The sequence below is a fragment of the Arachis stenosperma genome, chromosome 3 (genome assembly GCF_014773155.1).
Source record: "Arachis stenosperma cultivar V10309 chromosome 3, arast.V10309.gnm1.PFL2, whole genome shotgun sequence".
In the NCBI taxonomy this organism is placed as follows: domain Eukaryota; kingdom Viridiplantae; phylum Streptophyta; class Magnoliopsida; order Fabales; family Fabaceae; genus Arachis; species Arachis stenosperma.
The window spans coordinates 9,759,591-9,784,392 of record NC_080379.1 but is presented as its reverse complement, the minus strand read 5'-3'; the positions used below and the strand labels follow the sequence as shown (position 1 = coordinate 9,784,392).

The window sequence follows — 24,802 nt, the reverse complement described above, 5'->3', positions numbered from 1 at the left end:
TGAAACCTTGTTGAGGTCTCTCTTGATTCTTCCATGAGAAATTTGGGTGATTTCTCCATGAAGAATTATAGGTGTTTCCATAGGGTTCTCCTAGGTAATTCACCTCTTCCATGGAAGGGTTCTCAGGATCATAAGCTTCTTCCTCAGATGAAGCTTCCTTAGTACTGCCAGGTGCATTTTGCATTTCAGACAGACTTTGAGAAATCAAATTGACTTGTTGAGTCAATATCTTATTCTGAGCCAATATGGCATTCAGAGTATCAATCTCAAGAACTCCTTTCTTCTGATTAGTCTCATTGTTCACAGGATTCCTTTCAGAAGTGTACATGAATTGGTTATTTGCAACCATTTCAATTAGCTCTTGAGCCTCTGTAGGCGTCTTCTTCAGATGAAGAGATCCTTCAGCAGAGCTATCCAAAGACATCTTGGATAGTTCAGAGAGACCATCATAGAAAATACCTATGATGCTCCATTCAGAAAGCATGTCTGAGGGACATCTTCTGATTAATTGTTTGTATCTTTCCCAAGCTTCATAGAGGGATTCTCCATCCTTCTGTCTGAAGGTTTGGACTTCCACTCTAAGCTTACTCCATCTTTGTGGTGGAAAGAACTTTGCCAAGAAGGCATTGACTAGCTTTTCCCAAGAGTCCAGGCTTTCTTTAGGTTGAGAGTCCAACCATATTCTAGCTCTGTCTCTTACAGCAAAAGGGAATAGCATCAGTCTATAGACCTCAGGGTCAATCCCATTAGTCTTGACTGTGTCACAGATTTGCAAGAATTCAGCTAAGAACTGATGAGGATCTTCCATTGGAAGTCCATGGAACTTGCAATTCTGTTGCATTAGAGAAACTAATTGAGGCTTAAGCTCAAAGTTGTTTGCTCCAATGGCAGGGATAGAGATGCTTCTCCCATAGAAATCAGGAGTAGGTGCAGTAAAGTCACCCAGCACCTTCCTTGCATTGTTGGCATTGTTGTTGTTTTCGGCTGCCATGTGTTCTTCTTCCTTGAAGAATTCGGTCAGGTCCTCTAAAGAGAGTTGTGCTTTGGCTTCTCTTAGCTTTCTCTTCAAGGTCCTTTCAGGTTCAGGATCAGCTTCAACAAGAATGCCTTTGTCTCTGCTCCTGCTCATATGAAAGAGAAGAGAACAAGGAAGTGTGGAATCCTCTATGTCACAGTATAGAGATTCCTTGAAGTGTCAGAGGAAAAGAAAAGTAGAAGAAAGAAGGTAGAAGAATTCGAACTTGGTGAGGTAGAGTTCGAATTGTGCATTAAGAAGGAGTAGTACTCCATAAATAGAAGGATGTGAGAGAGAGGGAAGAGGGTTTTCGAAAATTAAATTGAAAAGATGTTGATAATTTTCGAAAATTGGAAGTGGAAAAGAAATCAAGTGATTTTTGAAAAAGATTTTGAAATTAGGAATCAAAAAGATTTGATTGAAAACCATTTTGAAAAAGATGTGATTGAGAAGATATGATTGGTTTTAAAAAAAATGTGATTGAGAAGATATGATTTGAAAACAATTTTAAAAGATATGATTTTAAAAATTAATGACTTGCCTAACAAGAAAAGATATGATTCAAACATAAAACCTTCCTCAACAGAAAAGGCAAAAAATGTTCAATCAAATCATTAATTGTTAGTAAGTATCTTTGAAAAAGGAAAGAAATTAATTTTGAAAACATTTGATTGAAAAGATATGATTTGAAAAAGATTTGGTTTTGAAAAACTTTGAAAACTTGAAAAAAATTGAATTTGAAAACAAAATCTTCCCCTAGCACCATCCTGGCGTTAAACGCCCAGAATGGTATACATTCTGGCGTTTAACGCCCAAAATGCTACCTCTTTGGGCGTTAAACGCCCAACCAGGTACCCTGGCTGGCGTTTAAACGCCAGTCTGTCTTCTTCACTGGGCATTTTTGAATGCTCAGCCTTTTCTGTATAATTCCTCTGCAGTATGTTCTGAATCTTCAATTCTTTGTATCATTGACTTGAAAAGACACAAATTAAAAATATTTTTGGATTTTTAATAATCAAAATGCAACAAGAATCAAATAACACTGCATGCAAGACACCAAACTTAGCAGTTTGTGTACTACTGACACTATATGAAACACCAAGATACTCAAGTCAATAGAATTTAAAGATCAGAGTAAGAAATCATCAAGAAGTACTTGAATATCCTTAAGACACATGAATGAACACATGCAATTGACACCAAACTCAAGATGAGACTCTAGACTCAAACAAGACATATTTTTGGATTTTATGATTTTGTAATTTTTTTTTTTGTTATTTTTCGAAAATTAGGTGAAAAGGAAAATAAAGGTATCAAATTTCTTAATGAGAATTCCAGGAATCATGCAATGTTAGTCTAAAGCTTTAGTCTAAAGGAATTAGACATAGCTAGCTAAGCTTCAGCAAGACATTGCATTCAAGAGCTAAATTGATGATGATCAATCAGCTTTGGTGATGATAAGAACATCACCTTGAAACACTAGAATTCATTCTTAAGAACTCTGAAGAAAAATAATACCTAATCTAAGCAACAAGATGAACCGTCAGTTGTCCATACACAAGAACAATCCCAGGCATTGTTACCAAAAGCTTGCTCAAAACTTGAACAATCCCCGGCAACGGCGCCAAAAACTTGGTGCGCGAAATTGTGATCACTACAACTTCACACAACTAACCAGCAAGTGCACTGGGTCGTCCAAGTAATACCTTACGTGAGTAAGGGTCGATCCCACGGAGATTGTTAGCATTGAAGCAAGCTATGGTCATCTTGTAAATCTTAGTCAGGCAAACTCAAATGTATATGATGATGAACGAAAATAACATAAAAGATAAAGATAGTGATACTTATGTATATCATTGGTGTAAGAGCTTCAGACAAGCGTATGAAGATGCCTTCCCTTCCGTCTCTCTGCTTTCCTACTGCCTTCATCCAATCCTTCTTACTCCTTTCCATGGCAAGCTCGTGTAGGGTTTCACCATTGTCAGTGGCTACCTCCCATCCTCTCATTGAAAACAATTGCATATGCTCTGGCCACAGCATAGCGGAATTCATCTGTCGGTTCTCAATCAGACCGGAATAGAATCCAGTGATTCTTTTGGCGTCTGTCACTAACACCCCGCCCTCAGGAGTTTGAAGCACGTCACAGTCATTCAGTCATTGAATCCTACTCAGAATACCACATACAAGGTTTAGACCTTCCGGATTCTCTTGAATGCCGCCATCAAGTCCTGCCTATACCACGAAGATTCCGATTAAAGACTCCAAGAGATATTCACTAAGCCTCAGATGCGTGTAGAACAAGAGTGGTTGTCAGTCACTTTGTTCATGGGTGAGAATGGTGATGGGCGTCAATCATCACCTTCATCAAGTTGAAGAACAAGTGATATCTTGGACAAAGAACAAGTGGAATTGAATGGAAGAACAATAGTAATTGCATTAATACTCGAGGTACAGCAGAGCTCCACACCTTAATCTATGGTGTGTAGAAACTCCACCGTTGAAAATACATAAGCATAAGGTCTAGGCATGGCCGAATGGCCAGCCTCCCAATGATCTAAGATAGCATAAAACGAAGATAGCTACCAAAAGTCTTCTAATACAATAGTAAAAGGTCCTACTTATAGATAACTAGTAGCCTAAGGTGTACAAAGATGAGTAAATGACATAAAAATCCACTTCCGGGCCCACTTTGGTGTGTGCTTGGGCTGAGCAATGAAGCATTTTCGTGTAGAGACTCTCCTTGGAGTTAAACGCCAGCTTTAGTGCCAGTTTGGGCGTTTAACTCCCAATTAGGTGCCAGTTCCGGCGTTTAACGCTGGAATTTCTTGAGGTGACTTTGAACGCCGGTTTGGGCCATCAAATCTTGGGCAAAGTATGGACTATTATATATTGCTGGAAAGCCCAGGATGTCTACTTTCCAACGCCGTTGAGATCGCGCCAATTGGGCTTCTGTAGCTCCAGAAAATCCACTTCGAGTGCAGGGAAGTCAGAATCCAATAGCATCTGCAGTCCTTTTGAGTCTCTGGATCAGATTTTTGCTCAGATCCCTCAATTTCAGCCAGAAAATACCTGAAATCACAGAAAAACACACAAACTCATAGTAAAGTCCAGAAAAGTGAATTTTAATTAAAAACTAATAAAAATATAATAAAAACTAACTAAAAGATACTAAAAATATACTAAAAACAATGCCAAAAAGCGTACAAATTATCCGCTCATCAGCTACATTGCACTTAGCAGCTGAACCAGGATATATCTGGGTGTAATCTTCTCTCTCTACCTCTTCATTTCTGTTTCTTTTGCACAGGAGCTAAAATAAAAAATGTCTCGTGCCAAGTGACGAGACAAAAGTAAAAAGTCTCGTGGCTAGGGACGAGACAAAAACAGAAAAGTCTCCTCAAAGACCAGAAAGTGTAATCAAGAAAAAGGGGGCTAAGATTCAACCCCCCTTCTCTTAGCCACTGAAACCATCACCTCTCCTTTATGGACGCATACTCGGGATATAACCAAATCCCAATGTACCCACCCGACCAAGAAAAAACCTCTTTCTTAACCCCAAAGACAAATTACTGCTACATTGTTATGCCCTTCGGTCTCAAAAATGCGGGAGCCACTTACCAAAGATTAATGAACAAAGTTTTTTCGGATCACATCGGAAAGATCATGGAGGTCTACGTAGACGACATGCTAGTGAAGACGCAAAATGAAGAGATGTTATTATCCGACCTAACACAAGTATTCAACACCATAAGACGACACGACATGCGACTCAATCCCACAAAATGTACCTTTGCAGTAGAAGCTGGTAAATTCTTGGGTTTTATGATCACACAGAGAGGAATCGAGGCAAAGCCAGAAAAGTGCAGGGCCGTACTTGACATGAAAAGCCCGACTTGTATCAAAGAGGTACAACAACTCAACGGGCGGTTGGCAGCCTTGTCCAGATTCTTGGCGGGATCCGCAATAAGATCTCTCCCCTTCTACGCCACTCTAAGGAAGGGAAAGGAGTTTGAATGGACAGTTGAATGCGAGCAAGCCTTCCAAGACTTCAAAAAATTTCTGGGACAGCCACCTATATTAAGTCGGCCACAGGAAGGGGAACCACTCATCTTGTACCTCGCAGTGGAAAATCGGGTAATAGCCTCAGCATTGGTCTGAGAAGACAACAGTGGGCAACAACCCATATACTTTATCAGCAAAGCGTTACAAGGGTCCGAGCAGAACTACCAGAAAATAGAAAAGTTCGCTTAGCTCTCATAATAACATTTCGACGACTTCGCCCATATTTTCAGTCTCACACCATTAAAATTCGGACCAACCAGCCCATAAAAGGAATCTTACAAAAAACAGACTTGGCGAGCAAAATCTTGTAATGGACAGTCGAGTTGTCCGAATTCGACCTTCAATATGAAGCTCGAACGGCCATCAAATCTCAATATCTGGCCGACTTCGTTGCGAAATTTACGGACACACCGGAAATCCCCACAGAATGGAATCTATACGTGGACGGCTCCTCAAATAAAACGGGAAGTGGCACAGGCATAATAATTGAAAGTGACCAAGGGACCCAGATCGAACTCTCCCTCAAATTTGGGTTCCCTGCCTCAAACAATCAAGCGGAATATGAGGCACTACTAGCTGGTTTGAAGCTAGCTAGGGAGGTTGGAGCTCAAAAACTTATCATCTTCAGCGACTCACAGGTAGTCACTTCACAAATAACATGCAGCTACCAAGCCAAAGATGCCACTATGAAAAAGTACCTGGACAAAACCAGGGAACATCTCGGACAACTCGGAGAGTACGAGATTTGACACATACCCCGAGAACAGAATGCCCGGGCTGATACACTCTCAAAACTAGCCAGCACCAAACCAGGAGGCAACAATAGAAGCCTTATCCAAGAAATTCTACAGAAGCCATCAATCTCAGAAGAAGAAAAGGTCCTAGCCATAACAGGTCGCGATCAGGGATGGATGACCCCATAATTAATTACCTCACAACAGAGGCCCTCCCTACAGATGAGAAAGAGGCAAAGAGGTTAAAACGGAAAACACAATACTAGACCATCATAAATAATACTTTATACAAAAGAGGGATTTCAACACCATTGCTAAAATGTGTGCCGACTTCCAACACTAAGGATATCTTAGAAGAAGTACACAGTGACATTTGTGGCAATTACCTCGGAGCGCAAGCACTCGCCAAAAAAGTACTACGGGCAGGATTCTATTGGCCAACCCTACAAAAAGAAGCCACAGAATTCGTAAGGACATGTTCGCTATGTCAAAAGCATGCCAACTTCCACACCGCTCCGCCAGAGGAACTCATCAGCGTAACCTCACCTTGGCCATTCGCAAAATGGGGACTCGATCTCCTCGGACCTTTTCCTCAAGGATCAGGACAAGTCAAATTCCTCATAGTAGGAATAGACTACTTCACAAAATGGATCGAGGCAGAACCCCTAGCCAATGCCACAGCTCAAAGAAGTCGAAAATTCCTGTATAGAAACATCGTCACAAGGTTCGGAGTTCCATACTCCATCACTACAGACAATGGTACCCAGTTCACAGACGCAGGCTTCAAAAAACTAGCGACCGACCTGAATATAAAACAACAATTCACCTCTGTTGAGCACCCCTAAGCCAATGGGCAAGCTGAAGCTGCTAACAAAGTTATATTAGCAGGGATAAAACGGAGATTACAGGATGCAAAGGGAGCCTGGGCTGAGGAGCTCCCACAAGTCCTATGGGCGTACCGAACAACTCCACATTCCATGACAAAGGAGTCACCCTTCTGATTAGCTTACGGAATGGAGGCAATGATTCCAGTGGAGGTCGAAGAAGGATCACCCAGAGTAATCCATTTTAGCGAAAAAGTCAATTCCCAACTTCAAAAGGAAGAGCTCGACTTACTTCCAGAAATTCGAGAGAAAGCTCGGATAAGGGAAGAGGCGCTGAAAAGATGAATGGCCTCCAGATACAACTGAAAAGTAATACAGCGGGCCTTTGTTGAAAATGACCTTATCCTAATCCGAAATGATATAAGAACAACTCGACATGGAGAAGGAAAGCTGGCAGAAAACTGGAAAGGACCCTTCCGAGTCATAGAAGTATTGGGAAAGGGCTACTACAAACTTTCTGAACTCGACGGGCGAGAGCTTCCTAGATCATGGCACGCCTGCAACCTAAGAAGGTACTATAGCTAGGGATGATAAAAGATCTTGGACAAGGCGCACTCTTTTTCCTGAAAAAGGTTTTTTAACGAGGCGCCCCGCCAAGACCTACAAATCACCCGACTTAGAAAATTAACTCCTCATGTATATTTGCATTTTCCTTTAATAAAATTTGTTCAGATTATCTACAAACGCTCAAGTTGTATTATTCTGAAAACATTCATCGCCCGATTATAAAGCTACAGATCGACAAAAAGTGAAAATAGAATTCACTGCGCGATCACGATAAAAACGAGGGCTAAAAACCCAAATTCTACAAAATCGGCAAAGATGAAAACAGAATAATGCAAGAAGTTATAGAAAGTGATCCATAAAAAGGACCTGACGAGGACCTAATAAAATGGATTGCTATAAAATAACTTAAAGACTGGCCGGCATAAAAAGTCGGACCAGCCACAACAACCCAAGTTATAAGTAAAGTGCTGGAAAGAGGTCTGGCCAACCCTATAAATGAGGATTACTATAACTTCGAAGAGCCCGACATGAGGAAGTTGGACTCCTACAAAAAAGTTACAAAAAATAATCCCTGAAAGAGACCTGAACAAGGTCCAAGAAAGAGGATTATCAAATAACTCGACAGGGCCCGACGTGACAAAGTCGGCTCGGAAAGATAAAGTTACAAAAGATAAATCCCTGAAAGAGACCTGAACAAGGTCCAAAAAAGAGGATTATCCAGTAACTCGACAGGGCCCGACGTGACAAAGTCGGCCCGGAAAGATAAAGTTACAAAAGATAAATCCCTAAAAGAGACCTGAACAAGGTCCAAGAAAGAGGATTATCCAGTAACTCGACAGGGCCCGACGTGACAAAGTCGGCCCGGAAAGATAAAGTTACAAAAAGATAGTCCCTGAAAGAGACCTAAAACAAGGTCCAAAAAAGAGGATTATCAAGTAACTCGACAAGGACTCGACATGACAAAGTCGGCCCAGAAAGATAAAGTTACGAAAAGACGATCCCTGAAAGAGACCTAAAATAAGGTCCAAAAAAGAGGATTATCAAGTAACTCGACAAGGGCTCGACGTGACAAAGTCGATCCGGAAAAATAAAGCTACAGAAAATAACTCAGAAGAACCCGACATGACGAAGTCGGCACAAAAGACAAAGAGTTATCAAGTAATCTCTGAAAAGAGAATTGAACAAGGACCAGGTAAGAGAATTACAGAAAGGACTCATAAAAGCTCGACATGATGGTCACCCGAAAACCTCAAAAATTCCTAATGAGAGACCTCAGAAAAGGTCCAACAGAAATGGATTGTTAAAGATAACTTCGGGACAAAGAAAGAAGACCAACACACAAGGTGGATTCAGACTTAACAAGAAGTCGGGCTACAAACATAAAGCAAATAAAGGTCCAATCCAAACACAAGTCGCAATAACAAACTCAAGAAACCATCAAGTCTGGTGACTACTTTGTTTAATGAAAATAAAGTTACTAAAGCGAAAGCAACTGAAGAAGTACCCAAAGTCAGAAGCAGGCTTTACAAAATAAAAGTTCAAAACCCCACAGGCCGGGCTATACCAAAATATACCAAAGATAATTAAAAAGAATTCGGAGGTCCTCCACTAGTGGCATCAACATGAGGTGAAGGAGGACGAGTCTGGAGAGGCACCGCATCCACTGTCCCGTCGCCTCGATTTAAGATCTGACAGTCAGGATCTGGCTCAACTACGGTCGAGGGGGCTGAAGAAACCGGCATAGCAGAAGCTTTAAGAGGAGGCGCAGGAGGAGGTTCAATGTCATCATCAGGATCATCCGGGACAATCTTGCCATCCTTTACTACGTTATCAAGAATAACGAGAGTCAAATCGGCATCAGGGGCAACAATCCGGAACTGCTCCATCAGGTTCTCATAAGCAGTAGTCACGCTGCCCACAAGGTGACCCTGGAGCTCGGCATAATTAACCCGAGAAGTTTCCAAGTCATCTTGGAGATGCACCAACTCCCTATAAGCTGAGACATAGCTATCCTTGTGCTTCAATGCCATGTCCTCAGCCAACTTCAAGGAAGCCGCCAAGGCGATAGAGCTAGCCTTCTCACCCTTCAGTTCCTTTTCTACCTTCGTCAACTTCACCTCCAATTCCTCTTTTAGACCCTTGATCCGATCAAACTCTGATTTAGCCTCTTCCATGAAAGACTTCGTAGCATGAATCGGGATACCCTGAACAGTTCGGAAAATAGCCGCACCCATATGTGCCATCTTCACACTGTTTCTGGTAATGAAGTCTAAATGCTGAAGAAGGGACACGTCATCCATAGAAAGCGCACCGTAAGGGGCAACTTGCTGGTCGACAAACTCGACAGCATCAAAATCCGGTGCATCCAGGTTAAATGGCTCATTGGTTTTCTGCTTTTTTGAGGAAGGAGCACCAGAAGTAGCAGTAGAAGTTTGTGGAGGATCTACCAGGCGAACCCGAGGAGTAGGGATCACCCTCCTCTGCCCAGGGGAACCTGGTACAGGCGGTTTCATGGTGGTTTGAGAATATCCCTCCCCTACTGTTCCGATGGTTACCTGAAACTGTAGGTCGATCTCGGACAAGATCTTCTGTGTTGGTCGGAGCTGACATGTCCGGCAGGTGTACAGCGGCCGGAGCTGGTGTGTCCGACTTGTTGGACTTGGTGGTGGTGCTGATCCTTCGTCCCTGGAGGGTGGGGGTACTTGCAAGGGACTCCGATGCTTAAGTTAGCAAGGGTATTAAGCAGGTATTGAGTAGAATCAGAGTATGAGTTATACCTGGGTGCTCCAGCGTATTTATAATGGTGAGATGTGGCCTCCTGTGGATAAGATAAGTTAGTTTATCTTATCTTATCTTTTATCTTATCTTTAAGTGAGGTCATCTTTTAAGGGAACTGCCTTTATCTCTATGGGCTTGGGCTGCCCTTGGATTTGGGACGTGTTCCTCTATTTGGGCCATTTGTTTGGGCTTTTCTGTGACTTGGCCAAGCTCTTTGAGAAGAGGTGGGGTTTGTCCTGACCTGAAGAGGTCGGTCGCTTTGTCTGTAGAACAACCCGGGTCGGACAGCTCGACCCAGGGTATGAACACCTACCGCCTTGACCGAGATGTTTTGTGCAACGGCTGCCTTTCTGGCCTTTTTGAAAGCCTTCATGGAATCGTTATTTTTCGACATTTCTGAAAAACAGAAAAAATAGAATCAGCAAATAAAAGTCATGGATCACAGGGATAAAATAGAATAAAATAGCACGTCAGTCAATACCCAACACTTTTCGGACCAAAGAGGGGTCCCCCAGAAATTTCTTAGTATCCAGATGCGGAGGCTCCCCCCAAATATCCTCCAATACGCTCACAAAGGCCTGTTCGACCCCGTCCAACATCTCCCAAGTATACCGAGACACTATGACATTCTTTTGCCACTCAAGAGGAAAAGCAAGTTCATCATTTTCATCAAGAAAAAAGGGGCGAACCCCCTTGATAGCTCGTACTTTAAAGAAATAGTTTTTAAAATCCTTAAAGGACTCATCATACATAGCAAAGACCTTGTGCCCTTGGGCAGATCTAAAGGAAACCCAAGAAGCTTTCTTTTTTGAAGAGGCCCCAGGCTTGGCCGAAACAAACAAATAGAGGAAAAGAGTTAGAGAAGGCTTGATGCCTAACTCTTGACACAGCAGCTGAAAATTTTTTATAAAACCCCACGAATTGGGATGAAGCTGGGATAGAGCAATGTTACAAGACCACAACAGGTTGGTCTCAAAAGCGAAAAAAGGAAAAGTAATGTCCAACAGACTAAAGAAGTATTCATAAGCATAAAAGTAGGGACGCTCCCCTTCAACAGAAGTAGGAAAACAAACTCTCTCATTGGAATCAGGCGCTACCAGCTCGTAATTCCCTTCCTGGGCACCACTACCACAGACCCTATGGTGTTTTCGCAACTCTCTACAGAAGTCGGAATCCACCACTGAAAGACATAGAAGAACCATGGAATCTACCCAATCGGCCATGCCCTCAGGGACTCGGGAAGACGTCTCAACAATATTCTTGCGAGAAGCCATAAGACCAACTAGTCCTACAATAAAGAAAAGAATATCGGATTACTAAAACACATCTTGGACAGCAGCAAAACAACTCGACCACACAACCCAGTACATTACAAGCGACAAAAGGAGTCCCCAGGACTTACGTTGAAAATCCTGGGGCACCATTTGGGGGCAAGCCACAATACAAGAGCCCAAGGAGATTTACAAAGATTCACACCCCAGCAACAACGTTCCCCTTTCAAACCAGAAACAACAACCAAAGTAGAAATCATCAAAGAAAACATCGTCTTCACCAAAAGAGAAACTACCAACAGAACCTAAAACCACTAAAGGAACAACCTTTTTCAAGCAGCGGCAACATGCAAAACCCCAGGACCCAATCCAAAAGGTTCCAAGGGCATCCTTTGGAGGCAGAAAGAAGATTCAGGGAAACCTACAAGCCTACATCTTTTCACATCCCAACAAAAGCAAATAAAGACATCAAAATAAGCACTGACAGAAATTACAACCTCAGTCCACCCAACAGCAAGAATGGTGCACGAAATTGTGATCACTACTTTTCACAACTCAAATAATCCCGGTAATGAATCCAAAAACTTGGTGTTCAGTACCATGGCATAAACACAACTTCACACAACTAACCAGCAAGTGCACTGGGTCGTCCAAGTAATAAACCTTACGCGAGTAAGGGTCGATCCCACGGAGATTGTTGGTATGAAGCAAGCTATGGTCACCTTGTAAATCTTAGTCAGGCAGACTCAAATGGTTATAGATGATATATGAATAAAACATAAAGATAAAGATAGAGATACTTATGCAATTCATTGGTGAGAACTTCAGATAAGCGTATGAAGATGCTTTGTCCCTTCCGTCTCTCTGCTTTCCTACTGTCTTCATCCAATCCTTCTTACTCCTTTCTATGGCAAGCTGTATGTTGGGCATCACCGTTGTCAGTGGCTACAATCTCGTCCTCTCAGTGAAAATGTTCAACACACCCTGTCACGGCACGGCTATTCATCTGTCGGTTCTCAATCAGGTTGGAGTAGAATCCATTGATTCTTTTGCGTCTGTCACTAACGCCCAGCCTTCAGGAGTTTGAAGCTCGTCACAGTCATTCAATCATTGAATCCTACTCAGAATACCACAGACAAGGTTTAGACCTTCCGAATTCTCTTGAATGCCGCCATCAATTCTAGCTTATACCACGAAGATTTCGATTAAAGAATCCAAGAGATAAACATTCAAGCCTTGTTTGCTTGTAGAACGGAGGTGGTTGTCAGTCACGCGTTCATAAGTGAGAATAATGATGAGCGTCATATAATCATCACATTCATCAAGTTCTTGAGTGCGAATGAATATCTTGGAATAAGAACAAGCTGAATTGAATAGAAGAACAATAGTAATTGCATTAATACTCGAGGTACAGCAGAGCTCCACACCTTAATCTATGGTGTGTAGAAACTCCACCGTTGAAAATACATAAGAACAAGGTCTAGGCATGGCCGTGAGGCCAGCCCCATGATCTAAGATAGCATAAAACTAAAGATAGCTACCCCGATGTCTCCAAATACAATAGTAAAAGGTCCTATTTATAGGGAACTAGTAGCTTAAGAATTACAAAGATGAGTAAAAGACATAAAAATCCACTTCCGGGCCCACTTGGTGTGTGCTTGGGCTGAGCATTGAAGAATTTTCGTGTAGAGACTCTTCTTGGAGTTAAACGCCAGCTTTTGTGCCAGTTTGGGCGTTTAACTCCCATTCTTGTGCCAGTTTCGGCGTTTAACGCCGGGCATTCTTGAGCTGATTTGGAACGCCGGTTTGGGCCATCAAATCTTGGGCAAAGTATGGACTATTATATATTGCTGGAAAGCCCAGGATGTCTACTTTCCAATGCTGTTAAGAGCGCGCCAATTGGGCTTCTGTAGCTCCAGAAAATCCACTTCGAGTGCAGGGAGGTCAGAATTCAACAGCATCTACAGTCCTTTTTAGTCTCTGAATTAGATTTTTGCTCAGGTCCCTCAATTTCAGCCAGAAAATACCTGAAATCACAGAAAAACACACAAACTCATAGTAAAGTCCAGAAAAGTGAATTTTAACTAAAAACTAATAAAAATATATTAAAAACTAACTGAAACATACTAAAAACATACTAAAAACAATGCCAAAAAGCGTACAAATTATCCGCTCATCACAACACCAAACTTAAATTGTTGCTTGTCCCCAAGCAACTGAAAATCAAATAAGATAAAGAGAAGAGAATATGCAATGAATTCCAAAAACATCTATGAAGATCAGTATTAATTAGATGAGCGGGGCTTTTAGCTGTTTGCCTCTGAATAGTTTTGGCATCTCACTCTATCCTTTGAAATTCAGAATGATTGGCTTCTTTAGGAACTCAGAATCCAGATAGTGTTATTGATTCTCCTAGTTAAGTATGATGATTCTTGAACACAGCTACTTTATGAGTCTTGGCCGTGGCCCAAAGTACTCTGTCTTCCAGTATTACCACCGGATACATACATGCCACAGACACATAATTGGGTGAACCTTTTCAGATTGTGACTCAGCATTGCTAGAGTCCCCAATTAGAGGTGTCCAGGGTTCTTAAGCACACTCTTTTTGCCTTGGATCACAACTTTATTTCTTTTTCTTTCTTTTTCTCTTTTTCCTTTTTTTTATTCACTGCTTTTTCTTGCTTCAAGAATCATTTTTATGGTTTTTCAGATCCTCAGTAACATGTCTCCTTTTTCATCATTCTTTCAAGAGCCAACAATTTTAACATTCATGAACAACAAATTCAAAAGACATATGCACTATTCAAGCATACATTCAGAAAACAAAAGTATTGCCACCACATCAAACTAATTAATCTGTTATAAAATTTGAAATTCATGCAATTCTTCTCTTTTTCAATTAAGAACATTTTTCATTTTAAGAAAGGTGATAGATTCATAGGACATTCATAACTTTAAGGCATAGACACTAAGACACTAATGATCATAAGACACAAACATAGATAAACATAAGCATGATTTTTCGAAAAACAGAAAAATAAAGAACAAGGAAATTAAAGAACGGGTCCACCTTAGTGATGACGGCTTGTTCTTCCTCTTGAAGATCTTATGGAGTGCTTGAGCTCCTCAATGTCTCTTCCTTGTCTTTGTTGCTCCTCTCTCATGATTCTTTGATCTTCTCTAATTTCATGGAGGAGAATGGAATGTTCTTGGTGCTCCACCCTTAGTTGTCCCATGTTGGAACTCAATTCTCCTAGGGAGGTGTTGATTTGCTCCCAATAGTTTTGTGGAGGAAAGTGCATCCCTTGAGGCATCTCAGGGATTTCTTGATGAGTGGGATCTCTTGTTTGCTCCATCCTTTTCTTAGTGATGGGCTTGTCCTCATCAATGGGGATGTCTCCCTTTATGTCAACTCCAACTGAATAACAGAGGTGACAAATGAGATGAGGAAAGGCTAACCTTGCCAAGGTAGAGGACTTGTCCGCCACCTTATAGAGTTCTTGGGCTATAACCTCATGAACTTCTACTTCTTCTCCAATCATGATACTATGGATCATGATGGCCCGGTCTATGGTAACTTCGGACCGGTTGCTAGTGGGAATGATTGAGCGTTGGATGAACTCCAACCATCCCCTAGCTACGGGCTTGAGGTCATGCCTTCTTAATTGAACCGGCTTCCCTCTTGAATCTCTCTTCCATTGGGCGCCCTCTTCATAGATGTCTGTGAGGACTTGGTCCAACCTTTGATCAAAGTTGACCCTTCTAGTGTAAGGGTGTTCATCTCTTTGCATCATGGGCAAGTTGAATGCCAACCTTACATTTTCCGGACTAAAATCTAAGTATTTCTCCCGAACCATTGTAAGCCAATTCTTTGGGTCCGGGTTCACACTTTGATCATGGTTCTTGGTGATCCATGCATTGGCATAGAACTCTTGAACCATTAAGATTCTGACTTGTTGAATGGGGTTGGTAAGAACTTCCCAACCTCTTCTTCTAATCTCATGTCGGATCTCCGGATATTCACTCTTTTTGAGTTTGAAAGGGACCTCGGGGATCACCTTCTTCAAGGCCACAACTTCATAGAAGTGGTCTTGATGCACCCTTGAGATGAATCTCTCCATCTCCCATGACTCAGAGGAGGAAGCTTTTGCCTTCCCTTTCCTCTTTCTAGAGGTTTCTCCGGCCTTGGATGCCATAAATAGTTATGGAAAAACAAAAAGCAATGCTTTTACCACACCAAACTTAAAAGGTTTGCTCGTCCTCGAGCAAAAGAAGAAAGAAGAGAGTAGAAGAAGAAGAAATAGAGGATATAGAGATGGCTTTGTGGTTCGGCCAAAGGGGAGAAGTAGTGTCTAGGTTGTGTGAAAATGAAGGAGTGAAGATGGATTTATATAGGGGTGAAGAGAGGGGTAGGGTTTGGTCATGTAAGGGTGGGTTTGGGAGGGAAAGTGGTTTGAATTTGAATGGTGAGGTAGGTGGGGTTTAATGAAGGATGGATGTGAGTGGTGAAGAGAAAGATGGGATTTGATAGGTGAGGGGGTTTTGGGGAAGAGGTGTTGAGGTGATTGGTGAATGGGTGAAGAAGAAGAGAGAGGGTGGTGGGGTTGGTGGGGATCCTGTGGGTCCACAGATCCTGAGGTGTTAAGGAAAATTCAACCCTGCACCAAATGGCGTGCAGAAAATGCACCATTTGCCAATTCTGGCGTTAAACGCCGGGCTGGTGCCCATTTCTGGCGTTTAACGCCAGCTTCTTGCCCTTTTCTGGCGTTTAACGCCAGTCTGGTGCCCCTTTCTGGCGTTAAACGCCCAGAATGGTGCCAGACTGGGCGTTAAACGCCCATCTGCTAGCTTCACTGGCGTTTAAACGCCAGCAAGTTCTCCTCCAGGGTGTGCTATTTTTCTTCCTGTTTTTCATTATGTTTTTGCTTTTTCAATTGATTTTGTGACTTCTCATGATCATCAACCTACAGAAAACATAAAATAACAAAGGAAAAAAGATTAAATATAACATTGGGTTGCCTCCCAACAAGCGCTTCTTTAATGTCAGTAGCTTGACAGAGGGCTCTCATGGAGCCTCACAGATACTCAGAGCAATGTTGGAACCTCCCAACACCAAACTTAGAGTTTGAATGTGGGGGTTCAACACCAAACTTAGAATTTGGTTGTGGCCTCCCAACACCAAACTTAGAGTTTGACTGTGGGGGCTCTGTTTGACTCTATTTTAAGAGAAGCTCTTCATGCTTCCTCTCCATGGTGACAGAAGGGTATCCTTGAGCCTTAAACATAAAGGATTCTTCATTCACTTGAATGATCAATTCTCCTCTGTCCACATCAATCACAGCCTTTGCTGTAGCTAGAAAGGGTCTGCCAAGGATGATGGATTCATCCATGCACTTCCCAGTCTCTAGGACTATGAAATCAGCAGGGATGTAATGGTTTTCAATCTTCACCAAAACATCCTCTACAAGTCCATAAGCTTGTTTTCTTGAATTGTCTGCCATCTCTAGTGATATTCTTGCAGCTTGTACCTCAAAGATCCCTAGCTTCTCCATTACAGAGAGAGGCATGAGGTTTACACTTGACCCTAAGTCACACAGAGCCTTCTTAAAGGTCATGGTGCCTATGGTACAAGGTATTGAAAACTTCCCAGGATCTTGTCTCTTTTGAGGTAATTTCTGCCTAGACAAGTCACCCAGTTCTTTGGTGAGCAAAGGAGGTTCATCCTCCCAAGTCTCATTACCAAATAACTTGTCATTTAGCTTCATGATTGCTCCAAGGTATTTAGCAACTTGCTCTTCAGTGACATATTCATCCTCTTCAGAGGAGGAATACTCATCAGAGCTCATGAATGGCAGAAGTAAATCCATTGGAATCTCTATGGTCTCAGTGTGAGCCTCAGATTCTCATGGTTCCTCATTAGGGAACTCATTGGAGGTCAGTGGACGTCCATTGAGGTCTTCCTCAATGGCGTTCACTGCCTCTTCCTCCTCTCCAAATTCGGCCATGTTGATGGCCTTGCACTCTCCTTTTGGATTTTCTTCTGTATTGCTTGGAAGAGTACTAGGAGGGAGTTCAGTAATTTTTTTACTCAGCTGACCCACTTGTGCCTCCAAATTCCTAATGGAGGACCTTGTTTCAGTCATGAAACTTTGAGTGGTTTTGATTAGATCAGAGACCATGGTTGCTAAGTCAGAGTGGTTCTGCTTAGAATTCTCTGTCTGTTGCTGAGAAGATGATGGAAAAGGCTTGCCATTGCTAAACCTGTTTCTTCCACCATTATTGTTGTTGAAACCTTGTTGAGGTCTCTGTTGATCCTTCCATGAGAAATTTGGATGATTTCTCCATGAAGAATTATAGGTGTTTCCATAGGGTTCTCCCATGTAATTCACCTCTTCCATTGAAGGGTTCTCAGGATCATAAGCTTCTTCTTCAGATGAAGCATCCTTAGTACTTCCTGGTGCATTTTGCATTCCAGACAGACTTTGAGAAATCAAATTGACTTGCTGAGTCAATATCTTGTTCTGAGCCAATATGGCATTCAGAGTATCAATCTCAAGAACTCCTTTCTTCTGATTCGTCCCATTGTTCACAGGATTCCTTTTAGAAGTGTACATGAATTGGTTATTTGCAACCATTTCAATGAGCTCTTGAGCTTCTGTAGGCGTCTTCTTCAGATGAAGAGATCCTCCAGCAGAGCTATCCAAAGACATCTTGGACAGTTCAAACAGACCATCATAGAAGATACCTATGATGCTCCATTCAGAAAGCATGTCAGAAGGACATTTTCTGATCAATTGTTTGTATCTTTCCCAAGCTTCATAGAGGGATTCACCTTCCTTTTGTCTGAAGGTTTGGACTTCCACTCTAAGCTTACTCAATTTTTGAGGTGGAAAGAACTTTGCCAAGAAGGCATTGACTAGCTTTTCCCAAGAGTTCAGGCTTTTTTTAGGTTGTGAATCCAACCATATCCTAGCTTTGTCTCTTACAGCAAAAGGGAATAGCATAAGTCTGTAGACCTCAGGGTCAACCCCATTAGTCTTGACAGTGTCACAGATTTGCGAGAATTCAGCTAAAAACTGATGAGGATCTTCCAATGGAAGTCCATGGAACTTGCAATTCTGTTGCATTAGAGAAACTAATTGAGGCTTAAGCTCAAAGTTGTTTGCTCCAATGGCAGGGATAGAGATGCTTCTCCCATAGAAGTCGGGAGTATATGCAGTAAAGTCACCCAGCACCTTCCTTGCATTGTTGGCATTGTTGTTGTTTTCGGCTGCCAAAGGTTCTTCTTCCTTGAAGAATTCTGTTAGGTCCTCTACAGAGAGTTGTGCTTTAGCTTCTCTTAGCTTTCGCTTCAAGGTCCTTTCAGGTTCAGGGTCAGCTTCAACAAGAATGCCTTTGTCTTTGTTCCTGCTCATATGAAAGAGAAGAGAACAAGAAAATGTGGAATCCTCTATGTCACAGTATAGATATTCCTTGAGGTGTCAGAGGAACAGAAAAATAGAAGAAAGAGGGAGAAGAATTCGAACTTAGTGAGATAGAGTTCGAATTGTGCATTAAGGAGGAGTGTTACTCCATAAATAGAAGGATGTGAGAAGAGAGGAAGAGTTTTTCGAAAATTAAAAAAATTTTAAAATCATTTTGAAAAACACTAATTGATTTTCGAAAACTAAGAGTGGTAAAGAAATCAAGTGATATTTGAAAAAGATTTTGAAATTAGAAATAAAAAAGATATGATTGAAAACTATTTTGAAAAGGATGTGATTAAAAGGATATGATTGAAAAGTTATGGTTTTAAAAAGATATGATTGAAAAGATATGATTTGGAAAACAATTTAAAAAAAGATTTGATTTTAAAAATTAATGACTTGGCTAACAAGGAAAGATATGATTCAAACATTAAACCTTTCTCAACAGAAAAGGCAACATACTTGAAATGTTGAATCAAATCATTAATTGATAGCAAGTATTTTTGAAAAAGGAAAGAAATTGATTTTGAAAAAGATTTGATTGAAAAGATATGATTTGAAAAAGATTTGATTTTGAAAAATTTTGAAAACCTGAAAAAAATTTGAATTAAAAACAGAATCTTCCCTCTTGTGCCATCCTGGCGTTAAACGCCCAGAATGGTGCACATTCTGGCGTTTAACGCCCAAAATGCTACCCTTTGGGCGTTAAACGCCCAGCCAGGCACCCTGGCTGGCGTTTAAACGCCAGTCTGCCTTCTTCACTGGGCATTTTGAACGCCCAGCCTTTTTCTGTGTAATTCCTCTGCTGTATGTTCTGAATCTTCAATTCTCTGTATTATTGACTTGAAAAGACACAAATTAAAAATATTTTTGGATTTTTAATAATGAAGAATAATCAAAATGCAACTAAAATCAAATAACAATGCATGCAAGACACCAAACTTAGCAGTTTGTATACTACTGACACTAACAAAATGAGAATGCACATGAGAAACAACAAAACACTCAAGTCAATAGAATTCAAAGATCAAAACAAGGAAATCATCAAGAACAACTTGAAGATTAATGAAGACACATGCATGAATTCGAAAAAATGCAAGAAGAACAGAAACATGCAATTGACACCAAACTTAAAATGAGACACTAGACTCAAACAAGAAACATAAAATTTTTTTGGTTTTTATGATTTTGAAATTTTTTTGGATTTTTTGAAAATTAAGTGGAAAAGAAAATAAAGATATCAAAATTCTTAATGAGAATTCCAGGAATCATGCAATGTTAGTCTAAAGCTTCAGTCTAAAGGAATTAGACATGGATAGCCAAGCTTCAACAGGATATTGCATTCAAGAGCTAAATTGATGAGAATCAATCAGCTTTGGTGATGATAAGAACATCACCTTGAAACACTAGAATTCATTCTTAAGAACTCTGAAAAATACCTAATCTAAGCAACAAGATGAACCGTCAGTTGTCCATACTCGAAACAATCCCCGGCAACGGCGCCAAAAAATTGGTGCTGTTGCCGGATCGAAAATTTGGCACTGATGTTACCGGACCAAAAGCTTGCCGAAAACTCGAACAATCCCCGGCAACGGCGCCAAAAACTTGGTGCACGAAATTGTTATCACTACTTTTCACAACTCAAATAATCCCGGTAATGAATCCAAAAACTTGGTGTTCAGTACCATGGCATAAACACAACTTCGCACAACTAACCAACAAGTACACTGGGTCGTCCAAGTAATAAACCTTACGCGAGTAAGGGTCGATCCCACGGAGATTGTTGGTATGAAGCAAGCTATGGTCACCTTGTAAATCTTAGTCAGGCAGACTCAAATGGTTATAGATGATATATGAATAAAACATAAAGATAAAGATAGAGATACTTATGCAATTCATTGGTGAGAACTTCAGATAAGCGTATGAAGATGCTTTGTCCCTTCCGTCTCTCTGCTTTCCTACTGTCTTCATCCAATCCTTCTTACTCCTTTCCATGGCAAGCTGTATGTTGGGCATCACCGTTGTCAGTGGCTACAATCCCGTCCTCTCAGTAAAAATGTTCAACGCACCCTGTCACGGCACGGCTATTCATCTGTCGGTTCTCAATCAGGTTGGAGTAGAATCCATTGATTCTTTTGCGTCTGTCACTAACGCCCAGCCTTCAGGAGTTTGAAGCTCGTCACAGTCATTCAATCATTGAATCCTACTCAGAATACCACAGACAAGGTTTAGACCTTCCGGATTCTCTTGAATGCCGCCATCAATTCTAGCTTATACCACGAAGATTCCGATTAAAGAATCCAAGAGATAAACATTCAAGCCTTGTTTGCTTGTAGAACGGAGGTGGTTGTCAGTCACGCGTTCATAAGTGAGAATAATGATGAGCGTCACATAATCATCACATTCATCAAGTTCTTGAGTGCGAATGAATATCTTGGAATAAGAACAAGCTGAATTGAATAGAAGAACAATAGTAATTGCATTAATACTCGAGGTACAGCAGAGCTCCACACCTTAATCTATGGTGTGTAGAAACTCCACCTTTGAAAATACATAAGAACAAAGTCTAGGCATGGTCGTGAGGCCAGCCCCATGATCTAAGATAGCATAAAACTAAAGATAGCTACCCCGATGTCTCCAAATACAATAGTAAAAGGTCCTATTTATAGGGAACTAGTAGCTTAAGAATTACAAAGATGAGTAAAAGACATAAAAATCCACTTCCGGGCCCACTTGGTGTGTGCTTGGGCTGAGCATTGAAGCATTTTCGTGTAGAGACTCTTCTTGGAGTTAAACGCCAGCTTTTGTGCCAGTTTGGGCGTTTAACTCCCATTCTTGTGCCAGTTCCGGCGTTTAACGCCGGGCATTCTTGAGCTGATTTGGAACGCCGGTTTGGGCCATCAAATCTTGGGTAAAGTATGGACTATTATATATTGCTGGAAAGCCCAGAATGTCTACTTTCCAACGCCGTTGAGAGCGCGCCAATTAGGCATCTGTAGCTCCAGAAAATCCACTTCGAGTGCAGGGAGGTCAGAATCCAATAGCATCTGCAGTCCTTTTTAGTCTCTGAATTAGATTTTTGGTCAGGTCCCTCAATTTCAGCCAGAAAATACCTGAAATCACAGAAAAACACACAAACTCATAGTAAAGTCCAGAAAAGTGAATTTTAACTAAAAACTAATAAAAATATACTAAAAACTAACTGAAACATACTAAAAACATACTAAAAACAATGCCAAAAAGCGTACAAATTATCCGCTCATCAAAGAACATGCCAAACGGCCAAACGGAAAAACAAATAAAGGCACAATCTTTTTCAAAAATCAAATGAATCAGACAACAACATACAAAAGCCTTAGGAAGCTTCAAACTGCCAAGGGAACATCAGAGAAGAAAAAGCCAGAAAATGCAGCAACAAAATATAGAAAAGCGAAAAGGTTCAAACTTTCCCAAATATACACTCAAACAAAAACCCTACTGCACCAGGAAGTAGAACAATGCAAGCAAAAAGAGAAGACGAACCAACCTGAAAAAAGGAGAAGCGCGCGGAGAGCAAAGATGAAGAGACCAATAGTAGTCGTCAAAAGCAAGAAGAGCACCCACGATCGCCAAGCAAATGTCACAGAAGAAAATGAGAAAATCACAGAGAAAAACAAAAAAGAGAGAAAGAAGGTTACGAAGAAGAGAAACCGTTTTTCAAATGCGAAGTTTAAAAATAAAGAGACCCAGAGAAAGCGGAGCATTAAAAGCCCATTAATGAGGGTGTTAAACCCTCGCACGTTTCCAAAGCTAGAGCGCTAAATGCAAAAGCGCGCGCTTTTAAAGAAGCAGAAACGTTCTGCATTCGAAAAGGAGCTCTACAAAGATAAAGCGACAAAATGCTCGAGTTCAGCTTTACCCGAGCAGGCTTGAAGTCCAAGACTCGACCTCCAGATAAAGACCGAGCTCGAGCAGGGACACTGTTCATACCCTGGGTCGAGCTGTCCGACCCGGGATGTTCGACAGGCAAAGCGACCGACCTCTTCAGGTCAGGGCAACCCGACCTCTTTCCAAATAGCTCGGCCAAGTCACCAGGAAAGCCTAAAGAAGGGCCCAAATAGAGGAACACGCCCCAAATCCTAAGGCAGCCCAAGCCTACAGAGAGAAGGGCGGTTCCCCTAAAAATAAAGATGACCTCACTTGAAGATAAGATAAAGATAAGATAAGATAACTAACTTATCTTATCTAAGAAGGTCACTCTACGCCATTATAAATACACTGGAGCACCCATGTATAACTCATACTCTGATTCTACTCAATACATGCTTAATACCCTTGCTAACTTAAACATCGAAGTCCCTTGCAAGTACCCCCACCCTCCGAGGACGAAAGATTAGCATCATCACCAAGTCCAACGAGTCGGACACAGCGACTCCGACCACCATCATCAGATCGGATTCCGCAGTTCCGACCAATATAGAAGATCTCGTCCGAGATCGACCTCTAATTTCAGGTAACCGACGAAACAAAGGATACAGAAGAGTTCAACCACATACTTGTGTGCAATCCCATTTTCAACCTCAGGTGGGTCCTCAACTACATACACAACCGCAGGTTAAGGTTATAGAGGGGTTAAAGAAATTATTAAAAGATGCAATAATGCACTTTAACGTTTTGCATAGTTGACGCAGAGTCAATGAGGAGAAGACAAAGAACCCAATTATTCAACTTTCCAAAAGGTACGATACAGCTGTCCTGAATAATTATAGAGTGCATTTATCGTCTTAAGATTGGAGAACGGGGAAACACCGTGAAGGGTGAATCGAAATTCAATTGGAATGTGATAGGGCGGCCACTTCAATGAAGTCATAAAAAATGACTTCTACCGAAGACACTTCTCGGATTGAAACAAGTGTCCCACATGATTTGTTTTTTAATTTGGTTTGGGTTTTACTTTACATTTATTTATTAGACTGTACTGAACCAAGCCATGGATTTAAATTATATAGTTTAAATTTAAAAATATCAATATATCTTTAGACTAATATTTTTATTAATAAATTTATTTAATTTTTTTCTCCTTTAATAATAAAAATAAAAAAAACCAAAAAATAAGTTATAATTTGTATATCTAAATATAAATAAATTATAATAAGATAAATTATATTAAAAAATATTAATTAATTAAACAATTAATTTAAATCTAAAAAATTAGACAATTATTTATATTTATAATTAAATTAAACATTTACTAAGTGTTAATAATTATAATTTTATTAGTTATTGAAATATTTTTGTTTTAATAAAAATTAGAAGTATAATTTAAAGTTAAGAATGGTGTTTCGATTATAATTAATTGTTTAGTATAATTTTTATTTAAAATAAAGTATTATTTCATTTAAAGTGCACTATTATAATTATAATTAATTTTATATTAGAACATTTTTAATGTTAGTTCTAGTTTTAATTTTATTTTGAATTCTATAAAAATATTTGTGAGACCATATATTATAAATAGTGATTTATTTAAAATTTAGAGTGAAAATTTGTTGCTTCAATACTTAATCTTAGTTTATTTAAATTTTAATATTTTTTAATTATTTTATCAACATAATTATACGAACGACAAAATTTTATTAGTTCTCTCCATCAAAATGATATCGTATCTCTAAGGTGAATTTAGAATATGATTTAATTTCAAATGTTTGTTATAAATAAATGATAATTAGTGATCTGATCGAATAAAAAATTAAATATCACTTAATTAAGTTTATAATCATAACAACAAGAAAAATCAATAATATAAACTTTTTATTTTTAAAAAATCACTTAAGAAAATCTTTTAAAAGTTTACCCAAATAAATTTTCATTGTATTCAGTTATTTATTTTTTTAAAAAAATCAGAAATTAATTTGTTAAATAAAATTTAATTATTGTCATAAATGGGTTTATTTTTATATTAGTCCAATCAAATTCATCCAACACATTAAACTAAAATAGAAAAATTATAGTACAATAACTTTAATTTTTGGTCCACCAAAAAGAGGAACGCGATTAGGTACTCCATAAATGAATGGAGTTTTAAAACTCCATGAACAAAAGAA

At 40.2% G+C, this 24,802-nt stretch overlaps 2 non-coding genes across 2 annotated transcripts; both read left to right on the top strand.

The window, feature by feature from the left end:
- Nucleotides 1-478: 478 nt before the first annotated feature.
- LOC130971959 (small nucleolar RNA R71) lies at nucleotides 479-586 on the top strand. The gene has a single exon (XR_009083166.1). It is a non-coding gene; the product is annotated as a small nucleolar RNA R71 (small nucleolar RNA).
- A 17,431-nt stretch (nucleotides 587-18,017) lies between these two features.
- On the top strand, nucleotides 18,018-18,125 carry LOC130971267 (small nucleolar RNA R71). The gene has a single exon (XR_009082495.1). It is a non-coding gene; the product is annotated as a small nucleolar RNA R71 (small nucleolar RNA).
- Nucleotides 18,126-24,802: the final 6,677 nt, after the last annotated feature.